Source organism: Chiloscyllium plagiosum, unplaced genomic scaffold, assembly GCF_037043375.1.
Source record: "Chiloscyllium plagiosum isolate Xiang-an unplaced genomic scaffold, Cpla_swu_hap1 HiC_scaffold_16, whole genome shotgun sequence".
Lineage (NCBI taxonomy): Eukaryota > Metazoa > Chordata > Chondrichthyes > Orectolobiformes > Hemiscylliidae > Chiloscyllium > Chiloscyllium plagiosum.
In genome coordinates this window covers 31,488,936-31,511,656 of record NW_028270154.1, presented here as the reverse complement: position 1 = coordinate 31,511,656, position 22,721 = coordinate 31,488,936, and the positions used below count along the sequence as shown (strand labels likewise).

Genomic DNA, 22,721 nt, shown 5'->3' with positions numbered 1-22,721 from the left:
TGTATATTGGGCACGCAATGTTACAACTTGGAGCCCAGTTTGGGTCAGGGGACACTGTTAAGCCAAATGATAGTGAGTTAGAGTTAAGGGTGTTCAACGTACGTGCGGAAACTGATGTTGTCAGGTGGTGTCAAAGAGGTGCAGCATGTGTTGAAAAAAAAAGGATTAGGTATAGATCCTTGGAGAAACCACTATCAACACTGTAGAAGTGGGAAAAGAAACTCTTTTACAGGTGACTTCCTAGGGACAACTGGATAGAGAAGAAAGAAACCAGCTAAGTAAAATCATATCCAGTTGGATGATGATCAAGGAGGGATGCTGGAATTATATGGCCAACCATATCTAAGGTGCAATAGGTCAAGGGGACATGGTTTATCAGCATCTATGGAGAGAGAAAAGAGAAACAGAATTACAATTCCATGTTTGATATGACACTACTTTGGAACTGAAAATAATGCAGTAGAGTCATATCAGACTCGAAACATTTCATTAATTTCTCTTTCCACAGATGCTGCCAGGCATTCTGAGTTTCTCCAGCACTTTCAGTTCTTCTTTCAGATTCCTAGCATTTATAGTACTTAGCTTTTATTTGGCTAATTATAATTCTCACACTACAGCAGAATAACATGTTTAATAGTGACAAGATTGTGGTGCTGGAAAAGCACAATACGTCAGGCAGCATCCGAGGAGCAGGAAAACTGAAGTTTCGGGCAAAAGCCCTTTATCAGGACTCTAAACTCCAGTATCTGCAGTCCTCACTTTTGCCTATGTTTAATAGTGATTTTGCTGTAATTACAAGATACCATCTGAGAAAAATTCATCTGATTGTAAGTCAATCATGAGGGAAAGCTAGCCAAAACTGGAATTCTTACTCAACTAATTTTGTAAAAATCACTAGAAAGCCTGCAGAAAGCAAAACACACTGTTCAGAAATGTGCAAAGTTGGCCATTATCAGCAAGGCAAACGCTGAATAATTTATTCTTCATATAGGATGTGAGCTCAGTATCTGCTGCCCATCCCTAGTTGTCCTTGAACCCAGTGGCTTGCTCAGATGAACTACAATGGTGTGGCCAGCTCAGGGCAGCAGATTTTCTTTTCTGATGGACGTTGCATGGGTTTTATATTAATAGGCAATGGTTACCATATTAACACCATTATTAATCAGATTTAAAATTCACCAGCTCCTTTGATAGAATTTGAACCCATGTTCTCAGAGTTAGCCTCTGTGCTACTAGCCCGAAGATATTACCACTACATCATCATGACCCTATCTTATTCTTCCACTTTAAATATATTTGGCTGTAAAACAACAGCTTTGACTAATTGTGCCATTTACTGGTAGGAAAGGTTAATATCTTAGCGTGTCAACAATCTCTGTTTGATAAAGCCAAGAATTTGGACTTTTTGAACAAGTATTATATTGGTTGAATGCACATAAGATGCAACCAAGCAAGCCCTTACCTGCCACCAGTTAGCTTTCAGCTATGTATATCAGATTATAGAAACAGGCTACTGGTGTTCTATCACAAAATAAACATTTGACTTCAGCATAAATTGACAGGATTAACTGGTTTTACAATGCCAACGGAGAATAGACATTGACTTGTTGTTAGTACTTTTACATAGTTACGCAAAGAACAACATGCCACAGAATCACAGTAATGTTATTATGCAGGACTGCCCATTGTTTCAGCATGTTGTCTCTCAATGAGAATCATCATTTAGTGACATTTTCCTACCCTCGCCTCATAACTTTGCACGTTATTTCTATTTATATATTTCTGGCATTTAACACCAATTTCTTCATAATATCTATGGTCCTTGCACTAATAACCTGTAATTAATATATGGATCATGTAAAAGTCACAAATTATACTGTGAACTATCCAATACCTTGCCATAATTCTGTTGTAAGGAATTTGCTGCTTTTAACAATGATTGTTATTAGCTTGTGGAATTGGTTAGCTCAGTTGGCTAAGGGTGTAGTGCAAGGTAATGCCAACTAGTCAGGTACAGTTCAATACCAGCTGAGGTTATTCTTGATCTTTGTCTGATCACTTTGACCTGAGTGTTACAGCTGCTAACATACCCTCCTCATCTCTGGAATAAGGAAATGTGTGAAGAGTAGCATGTACCCTTTCTCTTCTACGGTCAAATTCAACTGAAGAAGATCTGGAGAAGAGTCATTTGTGATTTGAATTGTTAACCGTTTCTCTTGTCACAGCTGCTGCGAGACGTCTGAATTCTTCCAGCACTTTCTGGTTTTATTCCAGATTCTAGCATCTGCAGTATTTCACTTGTATTAAAAATTAAGCTGGTTTATTTTCCATTATGTTGAGCAAAGTAGTAAATCCTGAACTTTATACTGTAATGTTCATGTAACATATAAAACAGCAAAGCATTTCATACTGTTGCTGTTAGAAACATTGAACACACTCTTTTGATTGAACATGTCTTTTTTTTAAACGTGATTGTTTTGTCCTGTTTTTTCAGTAATGGCGTTTGTGTATGGGGCTCTGTCTTCACTTCGTCGTTGGAGCAAATGGCTTTGCCTGTGTCAGTTTCTGCTCCATTCCGCACATGAACAAATCAGAGGTTAATTGAAATGCATCTTAAATATCTAAGTTTATACATAACTTTCCTCTCAAACATCTGTCCAAAACAAGATATTTATAAACATGTAAAGTATATTTTTTAAGTTCCAATTTATGAGAAAACAAATTATGTTACTGTAGCATAATGGAATTTGTCAGCTATGATTGTATGTCTGTTTAATTTGACATTTTCATCAACTGGATTCCGAGGAATATATTTTACAGTATAAGGCTCATTCTATCCCTTTTGATTTGGCTCTTGATTCACTAACCTTGTTCCTTTTACCGATATTTTCCACATTGAAATTCCTGAAACCGTGCTGCCATTTGTGAATAAATGTATGTGTGTTTGGATTTAAAGGGAATACAGTTTAAGTGTGCATATTAGTAATCAATCATTCCTTTTGCCATGCTAGACGAGGATAAGTTTGTTATAATAAATAAGTTTTGTTTCTTGTGCACTGATGAAACTTAGTTTGAATTTCTTTCATCCTATACTGTGGTTGGAGTCAGTAATATTTGATACTTGTGATAACTTGAGGAATAGTGAGGATTGATTTTCAGTGCACTCTTCCCATTAGGGTCACAACAAAGTCTAAAGGAGAACAATGATTTGTAAGTATTGTGATGACAGCACAGAATGAAAATGAAGTGCCATTTGGGAACTCGGTTTTCTTGTAACATTATGAGTTTCACAGACCTGTGTAAAATTACAGCAGATATGATCCAACCCTCAAAGGTAAAGTGAAGGGTCTGTGACAGAACAATGTGCACAGCTTAGTCCTGGAGCTCAATGCTATGGTGAGGCGGTTAGAACTGGAATTTCAGTTATTAGACACAATGCTAAAACCACTCATCTGAGCAGAATCAAGTTGAAAGCTCAAACTAGTAACCCTAAGTTTTCAGAAGAGATTTTCCGATATTTTGCAGCCCATGACTGACAAACAGAGATCTGAACAGAATGAGTTAGCTTTTGACTGCAGGAACACAAAGGAGCTGCTGCCTTGTCTGACACAGCTAATGCAAATAAAGGGAAGAGGTCTCTTCTGGAGCAGTGTAAATTGGCAGAGTCAGCTAAGATAATTTTGAAACAGAACCAGAGATCACATTATTCCGACCAACAAAGTTAAGAGGAAAAACCAACAAGGCACATGTGTGCCATCACAAGACCTTAACACACTAAAAACTGGTGTTTAAATAAATGGACAAAAGTGGAAATAACTTGAATAATAAACAGTTGTTAATGCACAAGAGGTTTTGGCTGTATTGTGTACAATTTGAGTAACTCACAGTTACAATTATAATGCCTGTTACGAAAATGGGGATCATTGGATTGAAATGTAATCATATGCAAATTCCATCCAGGCTTCCTTAGTCAAGTGACCTTTGCCATGAGACATACTGATGATAGACAGCCATCTTACAGGCAACTCCATAAAGATACATTACAAGTCAGATTGTTGTTCTGTAAGTTTGTAACACTTGCACTGTATAATTTTCTTTGTTTACTATCAGATAAATCAAGTAAACTAAGGTCTTATGACAACTTGTAGCCTGGATTTCATGAAGGTGTAGAGACTCACAGCCCCTCCAAAATATTGGTCTGTACCTAAATCCAAAACTCTTAACACCATTGTCAACACATTCTATTTTCATTATTTGTGGCTAAGTTGGTCATTGTGATGTATGGAGTTAATATGAATGAGTAGAGGCATGCATTGGCATAGGCAGTTATAAGGTGTCATTAGTGTGGGTGAACATATTGACATGAGTTGACACGTGTGGGCATGTGATGTGGTGAGAAGGTCTGAGGGTTAGAGGGCATAATGTTTAAAACCAATTTGGATAAAGTCCTACAAAATGGAGGCATGCCTTTTAAACAGCCTGACTCAGAAATCAGAAGCCCTGTGACTTACCCAATCTGTACCTGGGAGGGACAAGACTAACTCCGTTCCACCATCACCTGCCTAGAATGAAACTCTTGCCTTTTGGGATACGTTTCCAAGCCAAGAAATGTTCTGCTATCTGCTAACTAAGTTGGAAGTGAAAAGCTAGACCAAAGAGTCAAGATTTCAAGTCCAGTGACCCTTTGTCAGAATTGTTCTGATGAAGGATCACAGGACTCAAAAGTTTAACTCTGCTTCTCTCTCTTTGGATGTTGCCAGACTTGCCAAGTTTCTGCAGCACTTTCTGTTGGCGTTCCAGGCTTCCAGAAGACCTTTACTTTTATTTTGACATAGTTTTAACAAAATTATAACCTTTCTCAACAATTGTGTGAGTGGCTTTGAGAATCTTGGTTTTTAAAATTAATTATGTGAAAATTACATTCCGCGAGTCTGAGGAATAATGGTGTGGCCAAAAATGTTTGATTCTATTCCTATTTTCAAACCCTGGTTGCTGAAGTTGTAGGTAAGAAACTCACAGGGGAGAAGTCACCCACTATATAATTGCATGCAGTGTTATAAGATACAAGGCTTGTCATGAAATTTTGCACTAAATAGTCAGCTTGCCGAGAAAAGTTAACAAAAGATGTCCGTTGGCCATCTGTGCCGCTTATTTAACAGATACATAGCATTGTACTTGTACAGCCAATTACAGAGCAGCCTCTTTTCTTTGCTGAGATTAGTGTAACCAAAGTTAAAATGCTGTGTACATGCTCTCACAATGCTGTTCTGTAGGAAGTCAGGAGTATTGAGCCCAATGTCCGAGAAGTCATCTTCTTGATTTCTCTGCCCAAAGGCAGGTCCAATACACAGCGCTACAATATCTACCATGGATAGGGCAAATAGACAGTTCCCGAATCTACTCTAGGGATCAAACATTTTGCTACTGCTGACAAGCGGATAGAGACAGGTGATTCATGCAACTGAAACAGCCCCAAGCAGACCGAAGTGCTGTTGTAACTACATTTTCACATGTTTGCTGGAGCTCTGCACAGTACTGTTCGAGGCTGTAATTCCTGTTCAAGTTATGGTTAGCTAGAAATCTCTTCGGCTATTACTGTCTGCCATTGACATATGTTGGAACAAGGTACAAGTTGGTACTCAGTCTATTTGACCACATTATGTATACCCGCCCTTAACCATCAAGTCCTGGAGTGGGATTTGAACCCAGAGCTTTTAGCACACAGCCAATGATCCTACACTATGAGACTTTCAACAAGAAGGAATGACAGTTTAAGTCAGGATGTGGTGGGACTTGGAGGTCAAAGATTTGGTGGTTTTGACAAAGAATTGATTATTATTACATGTCTAATCTTACCATCTGTGAATTATGGACACTTTTGAAGCTTTATGGAAATTTATTCTAACTCCTTACTTTCATTAATGGTACACTGTAATTCACCCATGAAATTAAGTCAATGAAACTGCAAATATGCCATTCATAATCTCAAATTCAGAGCCAGTTTGTCCTATACCTCATTGCATTTATGATGTAACCACACCAAGCCAAACATTCTTCTATTTTGTTTGATTTTTTTTCCACTTATCTCTGTTTGACTTCCAACCCACAGCACAGCACTATTAAAGCATGGAGTAATCAGGATCATCTTTCAATTTTGTCAAATATACAATGATGGCTCATTATATTAATATCAGATTTCCTTAAAACGTTTGCTGATCTCCTAAATTTAATTTTGTGTTGCTGTTAGAAATCCATTGGCTAGGTTTAACAAGGAATGGTCGTCCCCACATCACCTGGCTGGATTGGGATTGGTATCTGGGCGTGGTTGGGATACAGTCCACCATAGGGAAAGAACAGTTGCTCCAACTGACTGTTAATTGACTGGAGATGGGTTTGTCCCTCTCAGTAACATGAAGTTCTGCCTTAGTGAGCTTCCAGCCAATCAGATAGCCAGCACCTCTGTAGTCCCAGCAATGTCAAGCAGGGCTAATGGCTGAAAGTGAGACTACAGACAGTTCCAAATGGAAATCATCATTGCAGCCAGACACCAAGATAATATAGGTAGGAACATATTGGAATCATAGTGGTGGGGCCTGGTGAGAGGGTTGAGATACGTCAAGTGCTGGGCCTGGCGGGTTGGGCTGGTAAAATGGGAAGTGTGATCTTGAGGATGGCAAAGCTCTGATGAAACAGAGTAAAGTGGGTGGCACAGTAATGCAGCGGTTAGCATTGCTGCCTTTCAGCACCAGGGACCGGGTTCAATTCCAGCCTTGGTTGACTACCTATGTGGAGTTTGTATGTTCTCCCCATGTCTGCATGAGTTTCCTCCAGTTTCCTCCCACAGCCCAAAGATGTGCAGGTCAGGTGGATTGGCCATGCTAAACATGGGGTTATCAGGATTGGGTAGGCAGGTGGGTTGCCCTTCGTAGGGTCAGTACAGAATCAATGGGCTGTATCGCCTCTTCCTAGGAATTCTATGAAAAATAAAGGCACTATAATCTTTCCAGACCATCCTTAGTAAGGGATAACTGATGGTGTTTTAACTACAGGCTCACTACACCTCAGGCAAAGGGAGATGTTGAGAAGGCAAATCCTTCATGGTAATCTGAGCGGATACAGGACTTAAACCCATGCTGCTTTTATCACAAATCTGTTGGTCCAGCCGACTGAGCTAACCAGAACAGGTAATGCATGTAAGAGGTTCTCCCTCCATGCCTTGCTTGACACAAGCTATTAGACTGCCATCTTGACAGTGGCTTGTCCCTGCCACAGGTCACTAAACACATCTAGTGCCCTCCTTAAAATTTCACACAAGTGGATGGGTATGTAGTGAGAAGGCCATGTACTGAATTTTACAAGCCTCCTACTTTCAGACCGGCCAGCAGGGGAGTAAAAAAAATCCAGTTCAGGAAATGTTGCTGAAGTTTATATTATAATCTAACGAGTGCTTTACCTGTTCATGTGCACAGTTCTAAGAAGAAACAAGATATATTTAAAATTAATAAAGACTCAATTGAATATAGAATTCAAGAGCTGAGAGAATATTAAGTCAGACACAAATCTACACGCAATAGCACTGCTGTCAGAAAACACTAATGTTGGCCTGATCGTGCAACTTGATCCATTCTGCTTTCTAGACTCAAGATTGCAGGAAGCGATCAATGAGTTAATGACATTAAAACTGTAGTAAATTTGTGCGATGTAGGTGTAGGTAGAGGAGGTGAGTCAGGCATTCATTTTACATCAAATGTAAGGCTGCAGCATTATTTTAAAGCATGTCAAGAAGTATTGATGGGTGAATGGTATTTTTATCTGTTCAGTTTTAAACAAGATAATGGATCCGAAAGTTAGGGAAGACAGGAATTTCAGCCAAATGTGTTAGTATTCCTCAGTGATCACTTCCTTGTCCAATCTATGTGGGCATTGCTCCATCTACAAATGTCCATTTCAACCAACCAGGCAATCATCTGAGTATCTGAATTAGGGACTTCATGCTTGTTAAAGCTTCTTTTTCATAATCAGTGAGTGATGAACAATGGAGACACTGAACATACTTAATTTATAAGGATATTTCAGGTTGTGGCGCAGTGAGTATCATTACCCCTGGATTGGGAGGTCTGGATTCAAGTTCCACCTCCTCCAGAAGTGTGTAATAATATCTCTGAACAAGTTGATTAGAAATACAGGCTAAATTAAAAAAAAAGCTTCAGCAGCTTCCACATCTGTCTGTGAGAGTCAAGATTAGAGTGGTGCTGGAAAAGCACTGCAGGTCTGACAGCATCCGAGGAGCAGGAAAATTGACGTTTTGGTCAAAAAGCCTTTTCCAGCACCACTCTAATCTTGACTCTAATTGCCAGCATCTGCATTACTCACTTCTCCCTATCTGTCAGTGAGAGGCCAGTCCTATCAAAATTTAAACAGGGCTCCCCAGCCTTTATAGGTATTCAGATCACCGATTCTCACTTTCAATCGCTCTTTCCAACTTAGTTCCTTGAACTTAACTGAGGCAATTGCAACAAACCAACACAGATTTCTCTTGAGTTAGCAAAGTGATCCTAGCTTGTGTTGCAACAATCTTCAGCTGACGAGACTAATTTGACTAAAAGCTGAGGCCCAACTTCAGCTGGACCACGATTCAACATATTCTTGAACAGAAAACGTTTCTAGAACCAATAAGCACTATCATTGCAGCACTTTGCAATCTCTACCCATTGATGTTCAATGGCATTGCCATCAATGAAACTGTACTGGACCAGTCAGATAAATACTGTGGCTGGAAAAGCAGGTCAAAGCCTATGAGTTCTGTGGCAAATGTCTCATCTTCTAATTTCCCAAAACCTGTCTACAAAACCTGTCGAGGGCATAAGTCAGGAGTTTGGAATACTCTCAATTTTCCTGGATGAACACAGGTCCAACAGCACTCAGGAATCTTCGTTCCATTCAGGAAAAAGCAATGTACTTCATTGGCACCCAAATACTACTTTTCAACATTTACTCCCATCGTCATGTATGCATGGGGGCAGAAGTGTGTGTCATCCTCAAGATGCAATGCAGTAGTTCAAAAATCTCTTCGACAGTTTTCCAAATGCACAACCTCTATAACCAAGAAAGACAAGGGCAACCGAGGCACATTCAAGTTCCCTCCAAGCTACACACCACCTCACTTCACTGTTACTGGTCAAGATCCTGGAGCTCCTTTCGCAACAGCACTGTGGGTGTACCTACACCTCCAGGTCTGCAATGGTTTAAGAAGACAGCTTACACTAACAATTTCAGGGCATTGAACAATTGGCAATAAAGTTTGGCTGACACAGCAATGCCCATATTCCTTGAATGAATTAAACTAAAGAGATTATAATATATATATAATCTCTTTTTTAAAAAAGCATTAATAACTTCATTTACTTACTGCTATTTTTACAAAATTACAAGCACCTCGCCTATCTTTACTGCATTTGGGTTTTTAACATTTTTTTCTCTTTTAACATTTTATAGATGCTGAAAAATAAAGTTCCTGCTGCTTAGGAACACTAAAGCTGAGCATTTCAGTGATTTAGTATCAAAAACTTTATTTGGGGCCAAATCAAAATCATAAAAGGATGAAGTTCTTCATTGTCAAAGATTTGTATGAAAACCATTTTATTGACTTGGTGGCACATTGGGATTGAGGGTGTATCAGTATCAGATGAGATATCTGGAAATAAGCTCAGTATGTGTATCAGTGCTATTTTAATGAAGACATTCACTACCATTTTACTCCTGGAGTTAGCATCAACTTCGTAGCAACAGATGAGCTGAATCCTTATATATTGTGATCACAACTCCAAGATTTAAAGGACCAATGTAAATGTGGAGATTGGAAGGTGTTGGAATTGAAAAGAAGAAAAGGTATGAGTATGGAAGTCAGTGAATGCATTTTCATTTTCGACACTTTCTAACAAAATCAACTTGTGCAAATCTAATTTATAATTTCTAATTTTCTTTAAGAGCAATTAGCAGTTGTAAAATCTGTAGTTGTGAGCTTCGAGAAGGCTTACTTTCAAGAAGTGCATTAAAAGAGCAGTCTAATTAGGAACAAGCTGGAAGTGAACATATTTAAGTAGCCAACCCAGTGTGACTTATAGTAAAGTGCAGGAATTGAATGCCTTAAGGATTTCAGAGGGAAAAAAATGTGTGGATGACAGTGGAGACTGTAGGGACGATGAGCGACTTTACCACGACACCGTTGCACATATGTAGGAGAAGGAAAAAAGAATGTAGTACTGATTATAATTAAAGGGATGGATATTATTCCCTGCAGCTATGCACATGAATCCTAAAAGCTGTGTTGCCTTACTGGTGCCTGGATTAGAGCCAATTCCTTGAGACTAACGAGGAACTTAGAGCAGGAAGGAAGGGATACAATTGCTGTTGCCCACATTGATACTAATGACATTGATAACATTGGAAAGGAGGTTAGGCTGAAATATTTTGAACAATTGTAAGCTAAACTAAAATACAGAACATCCAAGCTGATAACCGCAGGATTACTACTTGAGCTGCAGACAACTGACATCGAATACATCAAGAAAAAGTGTTAAATGCAAGACATAAATATTGGTGTGAAAGGAATGCATTTCACTTAATGGATACTGGCACAAATATTCGGGTGGAAGGGAGCTGTTCCAGTTGAATGGGCCTTCACTTGAAAAATGCTGGGACTAGAGTCAAGTCAAGTCGAATAGCGAGGGCTGTAGAGAAGATTTTAAAATAATTGGGATACGGGTAGGGTTCAGGAGGGGTAATGGAAGCTTGCAAAGCAATAGGATTTTGTGACATTGCAGAACAACTATTTTCACAATGCTACCCAGAATAGGACAGGAAGTGACAGAGTATACAAGCATAAGAAGATCAGCAATTCACGTCCCGGTCAGGTAATTATGGTTTATTGTTCTGGGGTGAACTGTCGAAGCAAGACAAATTTCTTCCTGCTTTAGAATTAAAAAGGGAAGTGGCTCTGCCTGGATCAGTAAAAGCCAAAATTTCACATCAGAACTGCAACAGTTGGTCATGCAATAGATTAGGAACAAATCTATCGTGGGAATGAGAGAAGAGAGATGTGTTGGATTGGCTTCAAAGCAGTGTATACCAAGGTGGTGCTGAAAGGTCAAATATGGGTGGTAATGGGATAGGTTTTAAGAAATAGTAAATGACAATTTAAAAATAAATAAATAAGACCAGCAAATAGGGAGAAAACCAGTAGAAAGACAAGATTAATATCTCTTCACGAGGATATGCATAGTATTCATAACACTAAAACAAATTGTCACAAATGGGTACATAGCCATTATGAAGACATGGCTATTGGATTAGATTAGATTCCCTACAGTGTGGAAATAGGCCATTCGGCCTAACAAGTCCACACCGACCCTCCGAAGAGTAACCCACCCAGACCCATTTCCCTCTGACTAGTGCACCTAACACTATGGGCAATCTAGAATGGCCAATTCACCTGACCTGCACATCTTTGGGCTATGTGAGGAAACTGGAGTACCTGGAGGAAACCCAAGCAGACACTGGGAGAATATGCAAACTCTACACAGACAGTCGCCCAAGGCTGGAATTGAACCTGGAACCTTGGCGCTGTGAGGCAGCAGTGCTAACCACTGAGTATGTGGAAACCGAAACTCAGAACTAAACATTCAGGGGTATTTGTGACCTTTTGAAAGGACAGGCAGAAAGAAATTGGTGGCAGAGTTGTATTGTTAGTATGTGATATAATTAGCATATCAGCAAGAAATGATCTTGGATCAGATCATGTAGAATCCATACAGGTGGATATACGAAATAACAATGGGCAGAAGACACTAGTGGGAGTAGTGTATAGGCCCCAAACAGTAGCTGTTTTGAAGACAGAGAATACATCAAAAAACAATATGATCATGTAAATACATTAATCATGGTAACTTTACTCTTTATGTTTTGGCACAGATACTGGCAAGGTGGTGTTTGCTGCGGTGGTAGCGTTGGTGTGCCTGGTTCAGGACTCATGGCAGTGGTGGCAGGTGAAGCCCTGACCCAGGACCCTGCTAGGCTCCCCGAAGGTGGTGGAGGGCCCGGCTGATTTCCAGCATCAGGAAGGAGAGCCAGGAGCCACGTGCTTTTATTCCTTTCTTTATTTTCTGCTCTCTGTGTGATATTCTGAGATGGCGCTTGATAGCGGCGACTCTTTGCACTTTTCACTGACCTCTTGTATTCCTGTACTTGGGTACATGTGACAATAAAATCAAATCTAATCTAATCATGTAGATTGGGAAAATCAAATTGGCTGAGTAAGAACTTATAGAATATATTTAGGATGGTTTCCTCGAACAATATGTTAAGAATAATACAAGGGATGTTGCTATTTTGGATTGGTTAATGTATAATGCGGGAGGTTTAATAAATGATATCAGAATAAAGGATCTCACAGATGACAGTAACCATACCATGGTAGAATTAAGAATTCAGTTTGAAAGTGAGAATCTGGATCAGAAATGTTAAACTTAAAATAAGGATAGTTCACATAGAAATGAGAGCAGAATTGGTTGGAGTGAACTGATAAAGGAGTTTAACAGAAGAGATGGGAGCCTATAAATGGCAGAGGAGTTGAATAAATACTTTGCATCACTCTTCAAAGTAGAGGCCTCAAATAGCATTCCAAACTTACTAAGTAATCAAGAGGTTAAGACCGGGGTGATGGAGGAAATAAGCACCATAATTGTCATGAGAGAAAATGGATTCAGGAAACTAATGGGGCTAAAGGCTGCTAAGTTCCCTGGTCACAATGGATTGTGTCCTCAAATATTTGAGAAAATAGTTGCGGAAATGGTGACTGAACTGGTAGAAAACTTAAAGGAATCCTTCGGTTCTGGAAAAGTCCCAGAGGATTAGAAGTTTCTCAACATCACCCTTATTCAAAATGGGAGGGAGACAAAAAATGTTTGCATTTATAAGCCAGTTATCCTAACATTTGTTATTGGGAAAATATTAGAGTATATCATGAAGGATGTAATACAGGATTGGCTAAGCAACAAATGACAGAGGTAGGAAGAATAGGCATTTTCAGGAAGTCAACCCATAACTAATGGAGTGCCAAAGGTATGTGTTGGGGTCATAACGAATGACAATAAATGTTAAAGACATGAAAAAAGAAAATGAATGTATTTTCACCAGGTTTGCAGGTAACCCAAAATTGCATGGCAAGTAGTTAGCATGACATAAGGAGTCTATAGAGTGATACTGACAGGTTAAGTGAATGGGCAAAAACTTGGCAGATGGAATATTGTGTGGAAAGTGGGCTTTGGCAGAAAGAATTAGAAGAACTGAATATTACTTACGTGGAAATGACTGCAGAAAGGTGCAGCACAGAGTGATTTGGAGGTTCGAGTGCATGAATCACAAGAAGTCAGCATCCACTTTTAGGAGGTAATAGGGAAAGCAAATGGAATGTAGTCTTCTACTTCCCTTGAACAGTGAAGAGTTTTGGTCCCTTTATTTACTGGGATTGGAGACAATCTTCAAAACGTTCACTTGGCTGAAGGACTGTCTTATGAGGAAAGGTTGAGTGGGTTAGGCCTGCCCTCATTGGAATTTAGAAGAATGAGAGGTGACCTTATTGAAACACACAACTTTCTTAGAGGACTAACAGGTAGATATGCTGAGGTTATTTCTTCTTGTGGGAGGTTCTTGGATCAGAAGGCATAATCTTCAGGTAAGGAGTCATCCATTTATGACAGAGATGAGGAGGGTAGTCAATCTGTGGAATTTCACTGAAGAGGGTTGAGAAGTCTGGGTCATTAAGTATATTCAAAGCTATGAAAGACAGATTTCTAATCATTAAAGGAATAAAGGATAATGGGGTTAAAGAAGGAAAATTGAATTGAGAATTATCAGATCAGCCACGATCTCATTGAATGGTGCAGCACACCTGATGGGCTGAACGGCCTACTTCTGCTCCTGTGTCTTATGATCTTATGCTGGGGGCAATCAGATACTGCCATTCTGTCCCAGAAATATGAAGATGAAACATGCTGTTGTTATGAAAAAGGAATGGCTTAATTTGCTGAAGGCTGGAAGGAACCAATGTCTAGGCAAAGTTAAAAATCACACAACACCAGGTTATAGTCCAACAGGTTTAATTGGAAGCACACTCGCTTTCGGAGCGACGCTCCTTCATCAGGTGATTGTGGAGGGCTCGATCGTAACACAGAATTTATAGCTGAAATTTGTAGTGTGATGTAACTGAAATTATACATTGAAGAATTGATGTATAATTCTTCAATTATAATCAATTCTTCAATGTATAATTTCAGTTACATCACACCGCAAATTTTAGCTATAAATTCTGTGTTACGATCGAGCCCTCCACAATCACCTGATGAAGGAGCGTCGCTCCGAAAGCGAGTGTGCGTCCAATTAAACCTGTTGGACTATAACCTGGTGTTGTGTGATTTTTAACTTTGTACACCCCAGTCCAACACCGGCATCTCCGAATCATGTCTAGGCACACATGGCAAAGTGTACCAATGCAACAATGGCATCATTTGTCAGCCAGTGGCACTTAATTCTGATGAGATTGTGTTAATTCTCAATCAAGGATTATATACTTCCCTATTTTCTGGCAGTATGAATTGAAGACTCTGTTTTAATTGGATGAAATTTTCTTTTATTTTAAATTTAAATTGAGAGAATGGTGTTTTAGGCAAACTGAACTATTGGTGGTCATGGTTACTGTGGGAAAAGGGGAAGCTACTGAGTAATAATGAAGTGTCAACTGAAGTGGCCTTGTGTGAACTTACATGATTCTTATTGACTGATGTTGCGGTGCATCTGCTGGAAAGGGCATTGGTTGTGGCTGAGCAAAACTCCAGAAAGCTTGTTTTATTTCCTTTTTCAGCTCAGCCTTGTTCAGATTGTGTTTTCATTGTCCAGTGTGACAGATCCTTTTGCAATTGTCATATCATGGGAAAATGTAAGTTATGAAAGAGATAAAAAATTTTCATCTACCACACGAAGTCCTAATTGATGGCATGCCATCAGTTTTGTTTTATTTGTTCATGGGCTGCAAGCACGGCTGGGCAGGTAATTTCTAATGACATTCGAAAGGTAGTGTCAGTCAGGTTTTGGAAATGCTGCAGTCTGTGTCATGTGGATACATCCACGGCATTGTCAGGAAGGGAATTCCAGCATTTTGACTCTCAATGCTGAAAGGTTAGTAATACATCAACACCTCAGGATAGACAGAGGCATTGCCTTGCACTAATATTAAGTTTTGCTGCAGAAATATAAGCTTAAAATCTCGCTGAGCCTCCAGAGTTAAGAGGACAGAAAGGCTATTTTTGAACGAGTTGCTAAACCAAAGCTCAATTTGCTTTTTCAGATGAGTGTAAGAGATCTCATGGCACTATTTCAATAAAAAGCAGAGGAAATTGTTTCATTATCCTGACCAATATTTATACCTCAATTCAATATCATTGCCAGTTTATTTGCTCATAATCACATTGCTGTTCAGGGAAATGTGCACAGGTTGGTTGCTTTATTTTCTACAACTGCACTTATGCTTTGAATACACTTCTTAGGCTGTAAAGAAATTTGTATACAAATGCAGGATAGAATTTTGCATTTTCAGTTTAAGAGTTTTGTTGAATGAAATTCATGATCCCCAGTTTGCTATTTTTCAGGTGACTTTTCTCATGCAAACTTCCACTCTTCACCTCATTATTGACACAACCAGGCTCCCTCTCAGGGAATTGCCTGGCAGGAAAGGCAGAAATGCTTTCTAATATTGGAACATTGCGACATTGATGCCACTGGTGTCATACTTACAGTCCAGCTGCTCAGCACTTCAGACACTGCAAACCCTGTTCTGCTTATCACATTGAAATGCTCCACAATTATTGTTGAGGATTTGGCCCATGCAGAAAGGAAAACTCACAGCTGCTTTGTTGGCAGAGACTTGGAAGTATTTGTGAATAGGGTGGTGGGCGCACCTTTTTCTTCTGATTGCTGCAAGAATCCACACCACCAGACACAGTCAGCTTGGACTGATAAAGTGGCTCAGGTCAGTGCTGTGTTCCAGGGGAAATGGGACATTCAACGTTGCAGAAAAAAGGTGGAAGATCTCTTGTGCTCCATGAGGGTAAGGTCCAACATATTCCCTCTGCTACCTTACACTCACAGGGCCACCACTCACACTAACTCTGTCACTGCACACATCTCTCACCAAGGCTCATGGACTACATCTCTCATTATTGAATGCATCCTGTCCACTCAATAATTTTCACCCACCTCATCCCCCTAAAGTACTAATTCCTCCTGATTTCTGCGCTTACTGCCCACTCAGTGGAGACAACTCACCACCTCTTCTGCTCTTTCATCCATTTCAATCAGATTCAATTTCTCCCTTTTTCTCATTACCGGAGACTTTGCTCACCTTGCACATTTCCACAACACCCTGACCGAGCTGAACTGCAAGATAATGAATCCCTGGACTCAATAATTAAGCAATATCAACTCACTGAAGTAGAATTGGATGGGCCTCTTCACTGACTGTGGCAAGACTCCTTTACTGACTGGATCACCCTTGACCCCAGTAGATGGGTTTTACTCTCCTTTGATTTTTGGGCATAGCCATTTGTTTGAAGCATATACAGTATGTTTTCTGTGTACATTTTTAGCACAGGTTGCAAGTCTGACATTGCAAGTAGCACGATGCTGTCCACTGATAAGTCCACAGACCTTCACTATTCAATGCTTTCTATCACGACAAACTACCTACCTCTCCCTCTGCACTATAGAGCAATACCAGATACAGAGGCTCAGCCTATCACCAAGTGCTGAAGATCATGTACTCTAAAAAGAACTGGTGGAAGCATCCAAGTGAGCACAAAGTGAGTGAGCACTAAGAAGGCAAACTAAAGGCCATAAGATGCAACCTGTACCCATGCATGAGAAACATATGCGTCCCTTTGTGCAGCGACTTGGAAGAAGCATGTAATGTGTAGATTTCCTGAGCTTCAAAATGAAGTATTGAAGGACTGAAATAATGTGCGAGTTGGTCCAAGAGCAGGACTGAAGAAGTAGTGAGGGTGTTGGTTTGCCACAGTTAATTGGCATGTAAAAAGGGTCGAGAGGTTGACGTCAATGGAACATGGAGGAAAATCAACTGAAGACATAGTTGGATGATGGCTGTGACAAGAAGTTGACAGGGTGCAGCTGTCAAGTACCTATTCTGTTTTACATGTCAAAATTTACACCAGCTCATTTCCCAAGGATGAGGAGAATTGGAAATGGTGAATAAATAGGGTGTATTGGACCATTAATAACATGGAAATGAACAGAAAACAAGTAGTTGCCACTCACTAGCAAGATTTCAAAGTTGCCATTGCCAGGGAAAAATTAGAATAAAGTATGTCAAAATTCTCACTTTATTTTCCCACCTTTCTTGTCATTGCCCACATGAGGTGAGATACGCTCCCCACAATCTCTTTCTTTTTGTTTCTTTCCTTCCTAGTGACAATGTTTCAATTGGAAAATTATCTGCTAAAGGTTAAATTAAAGACAAACTGATCCTGACATTAAAGTTAACATTTGGGATCTTCTTTTCTTAGGCAACTATTTTATTTAAATTGGAATTTTAAAGAGCCTATGTAAGAAAGATATAGATTTTTAGGACACAAGCCTCCAAACATCATTCCAGTATTAGACATGTTACTGGTAGCAGGGAGGTTGCTATACATTGAATGCATGATTCACGACAGGGAAGAAATGAAATTTGGAAGGTCTGTTATCTTTGATTACGACAAAATGGCTACGTTCAGCAGCACAAGCAGAGACATTGGTGGGCCGAATTTTTCAGTTCAAGCAAACCAAACGTGAGGATTAAAAACTTGGCATTGGACTAACTGGTTTGAAGCTACTGGAATCAAGCCAATTTGTTTCACTCCCCTGTATATCCAATAGTGATACAGGTTTTAAATATCATCCAGGTATTTCTTTCAGAAACAGACCACTTCGCTGGAATCTGATCCTATTTACATTTTTAGAAAACAACCCCATGGCAACTCAAAAACTTCCTTCTACATCTTTGAATATTTTAAAATGATATATGAACTATTTTATCACAGCATTTCTTTCTGTAAACAATTTCTGATGACAAAGCAAATGTGAGAGAGGGAGAGAAATAAATTTGGGCTCAGATTTTTGTCCCTTTATGGAGATAGGATTGCGGTTGGGAATATCAATTATCTTGTTCTCCATTTTGAATTTTCAGTGCCTTCCCAGCCTCTAACTATTTTCTAATAGCCATTTCATAGGTCAGAAATACTTGGATCATGAGATCATCATTGACAGCCCCAGCAGAAATTAGATTTTTCTATCTTAGGATATTTTTATAGAGGTGGGTGCATTTTAACAGTTCATGCATTCCATGGGAAACCTGCTGAGGAATCTAGAATATTCTGAGAGTAGAGTGTAAAATATCATTATTAGATGCTACCTTGTAAGTTGGACTGATTATAGAGCTTTGCTCTGGAAAGGTAATCATCATAGAATCCCAAAATGTGGAAACAGGCCTTTCAGCCCAACACCTCCACACCAACCCTCTGAAGAGTAACCATCTAGACCCATTCGCCCTCCCCTATATTTACCCCTGACTAATGCACCTAACCTACACAACCCTGAACACTATAGGCAATTTAGCATAGCCAATCCACCTAACCTGCACATCGTTGGACTGTGGAGGAAACCCAATCTGATGTGGGGAGCATGTGCAAACTCCACATAGACAGTCACTTGAGGCTGGAATTGAACCTGGGTCCCTGCTGCTGTGAGGCAGCAGTGCTAACCACTGAGCCATCGTGCCAACCATTAGGTTGACTAACGTGGTGTAAATACAGAGATGCATTAATGATTGTTCCTATTGGGCAAAAGATTTTAGAATTCTTGTGTTATGATGACCAGAAATAATTTAAAAGTCCTCAGCCCTTTAAATTTGAAAAAGAAAAATCCTTCTTTCTCTTTAGAAACCCCAATATATTTGCTCTGTGACTGCTTTGATTGACAGGACATCTGGTGTATCTGAATAACATGCTCAATCCATTTTTGTATTTTAAAAGGCTTCATTGTCTTTTTTTTTGACAGCTGAGGTCAACATAGTTTCTTTTAATGAGTTCTAAACAAGACAGAAACTCTTAGCTGAAGCTGTGTTCAAGTTTGACTGATGGTGTTAAGAAGTTAGTCAAGGATTATCTATCTTTGATGTAGTTAATGAATAGAATTCAACAATGGATAGACTACGAGGTAATTTAAGTTATTTTTCATTAAGTAAAAGCTTTTGAAAAATATGGTTTATTAAACTGTTCAAGGTGTTATTTTTAATAATCATTTCAAAAGACTCCGATTGCTATTACATGGTCCCTGAGACCTATGCATAGTGGATACTGGATGATTAGATTTAGGAGATAGATAGGGACATGAAAGGGGAATGGGTAATCTGAAATGACATACAGAATATAATGGGAAATATGAGGTGTTTTGGAGAGGGCAAGAACCATCACTTAAAATGAGCAACTCTCTCATTCTGAACCAATATCCGCTAGTCTCTCAGCATCCAAGCTGTCAAGCCTCCTCAGTAGGATCACACTCATTCATTAAATTCACAACTCATTCCACCTGACTCCAAGAATTACAGGCCCAAACTGTTCAACCTTTCACATAAAACAATTCCCTAATCTTAACAATTAACCTAGGGAAACTTATTTTAACGCCTTCAATGCAAATATTCCCTCCTTAAACAAGCAGAACAAAATTGTACATAGTATTCTTGGTGTGATCACAAAGTGCCCTGCGCAGTGGTAGCAAGTCTTTTGTATTTCCTGTAGTAAAGGTCAACATTCCATTTGTCTTCCTAACTACTTCCTGTACCTGAATGTTAACTTTTTGATTTCATGCATGTTCTTTCAACAGTTAAATAATATTTAGTTTGTTGTGGTTGTGTTTGCCGAGCTGGGAATTTGTGTTGCAGACGTTTCGTCCCCTGTCTAGGTGACATCCTCAGTGCTTGGGAGCCTCCTATGAAGCGCTTCTGTGATCTTTCCTCCGGCATTTGTAGTGGTTTGAATCTGCCGCTTCCGGTTGTCAGTTCCAGCTGTCCACTGCAGTGGTCGGTATATTGGGTCCAGGTCGATGTGCTTATTGATTGAATCTGTGGAGGAGTGCCATGCCTCGAGGAATTCCCTGGCTGTTCTCTGTTTGGCTTGTCCTATAATAGTAGTGTTGTCCCAGTCGAATTCATGTTGCTTGTCATCTGCGTGTGTGGCTACTAAGGATAGCTGGTCGTGTCGTTTCGTGGCTAGTTGGTGTTCATGGATACGGATCATTAGCTGTCTTCCTGTTTGTCCTATGTAGTGTTTTGTGCAGTCCTTGCATGGGATTTTGTACACTACATTGGTTTTGCTCATGCTGGGTATCGGGTCCTTCGTTCTGGTGAGTTGTTGTCTGAGAGTGGCTGTTGGTTTGTGTGCTGTTATGAGTCCTTAGTGTTCGCAGTAGTCTGGCTGTCAGTTCGGAAATGCTCCTGATGTATGGTAGTGTGGCTAGTCCTTTGGGTCGTGGCATGTCCTCGTTCCGTTGTCTTTCCCTTAGGCATCTGTTGATGAAATTGCGGGGATATCCGTTTTTGGCGAATACATTGTAGAGGTGTTCTTCTTCCTCTTTTTGCAGTTCTGGTGTGCTGCAGTGTGTTGTGGCCCTTTTGAACAATGTCTTGATGCAACGCCTTTTGTGTGTGTTGGGGTAGTTGCTTTCATAGTTTAGGGCTTGGTCTGTGTGTGTGGCTTTCCTGTATACCTTTGTGGTTAATGGACAGAGAAGCAGGTTTGACCTACAAAGAATGAAACCTGAAAGCAACAACACCCCCAGATTCTATGGACTACCTAAAGTGCACAAAGCAGACATCCCACTCAGACCCATAGTATCACTACCAGGGACACCATCACACAAACTGGCTAAAGAACTGCAGCAGAAACTGAAACACCTGGTCAGCGGATCCAAACACTCTATACAATCAACACAGGAATTCTTGGGCATCATCAGAAATATACACATAGACAAGGAAGAAACCATGGTCTCAATTGAGGTAATGGCACTGTTCACCTCTATCGACAAAACCCTAGCCAGAGAAACAATAGCCAACCTGCTGGACATACAGAACAGACAACAGGACATTGAACCTAACAACAAAGACGGCATACTCAAACTACTGGACCTGTGCCTCACAACACACTTCACATTCAATAGCCAAATATATGAACAAATCAACAGCACACCCATGGGCTCACCCATCTCTGGACTCAAAGCAGAAGCGGTAATGCAAAGGTTAGAACAAACAGTCTTACCGCAAATTCAACCCAAACTCTGGGTCAGATATGTAAATGATACCTTTGTAATCATTAAAAACACAGAAATAGAGAACATACACCGGATCATCAACGCCACACTCACAGGAATCTGATTCACGAGAGAGGAAGAAAAGGACAACCAACTCCCATTCCTAGATGTGATGGTACAGAGAACACCGAACGGAGAATCCACCACAAAGGTATACAGGAAAGCCATAGACACAGACCAAGTTCTAAACTATGAAAGCAACCACCCCAACACACACAAAAGACGTTGCATCAAGACACTGTTCAAAAGGGCCACAACACACTGCAGTACACCAGACCTGCAAAAAGAGGAAGAAGAACACCTCTACAATGTATTCACCAAAAACGGATACCCCCGCAATTTCATCAACAGATGCCTAAGGGAAAGACAACAGAATGAGGACATGCCACAACCCAAAGGACTAGCCACACTACCATACATCAAGAGCATTTCCGAACTGACAGCCAGACTACTGTGACCACTAAGGACTCATAACAGCACACAAACCAACAGCCACTCTCAGAAAACAACTCACCAGAACGAAGGACCCGATACCCAGCATGAGCAAAACCAATGTAGTGTACAAAATCCCATGCAAGGACTGCACAAAACACTACACAGGACAAACAGGAAGACAGCTAACGATCTGTATCCATGAACACCAACTAGCCACGAAACGACACGACCAGCTATCCTTAGTAGCCACACATGCAGATGACAAACAACATGAAATTGACTGGGACAGCACTACTATTATAGGACAAGCCAAACAGAGAACAGCCAGAGAATTCCTGGAGGCATGGCACTCATCCACAGACTCAATCAATAAGCACATCGACCTGGACTCAATATACAGACCACTGCAACGGACAGCTGGAACTGACAACCGGAAGCGGCAGATTCAAACCACTACAAATGCCAGAGGAAAGATCACAGAAGCGCTTCAAAGGAGGCTCCCAAGCACTGAGGATGTCACCTAGATGGGACGAAACGTCTGCAACACAAATTCCCAGCTCGGCGAACACAACCACAACAATGAGCACCCGAGCTACAAATCTTCTCACAAACTTTGAATATTTAGTTCCTCTATTGTTCCTACCAAAGTGGATAACCTCACATTTTTCCACATTATACTCAATAAGCCAACTTTTTCTCACACAGTTAACCTGTCTATAACTCTTTCAGATGAATTTTATCCGTCAGGCAAATGGCCTGATTTTGTGTTTAAAAGCAAGTGCCCAGTGGACATGTGCTAGAGACCCGGGTTCAATTCC

At 40.1% G+C, this 22,721-nt stretch overlaps 2 long non-coding RNA genes across 2 annotated transcripts in view; one reads left to right on the top strand and one right to left on the bottom strand.

Moving 5' to 3' along the window:
• Positions 1-12,252, top strand: part of LOC148147507 (uncharacterized) — a 43,643-nt gene extending 31,391 nt beyond the window's left edge. The window contains exon 3 of the long non-coding RNA XR_015759638.1: positions 11,971-12,252. This is a non-coding gene — a long non-coding RNA (uncharacterized LOC148147507). The remainder of the gene's footprint in view (positions 1-11,970) is intronic.
• LOC122556573 (uncharacterized) overlaps positions 1-22,721 on the bottom strand; it is a 114,585-nt gene that overhangs the window by 81,387 nt on the left and 10,477 nt on the right. The gene's annotated exons all lie outside the window — the stretch shown is intronic.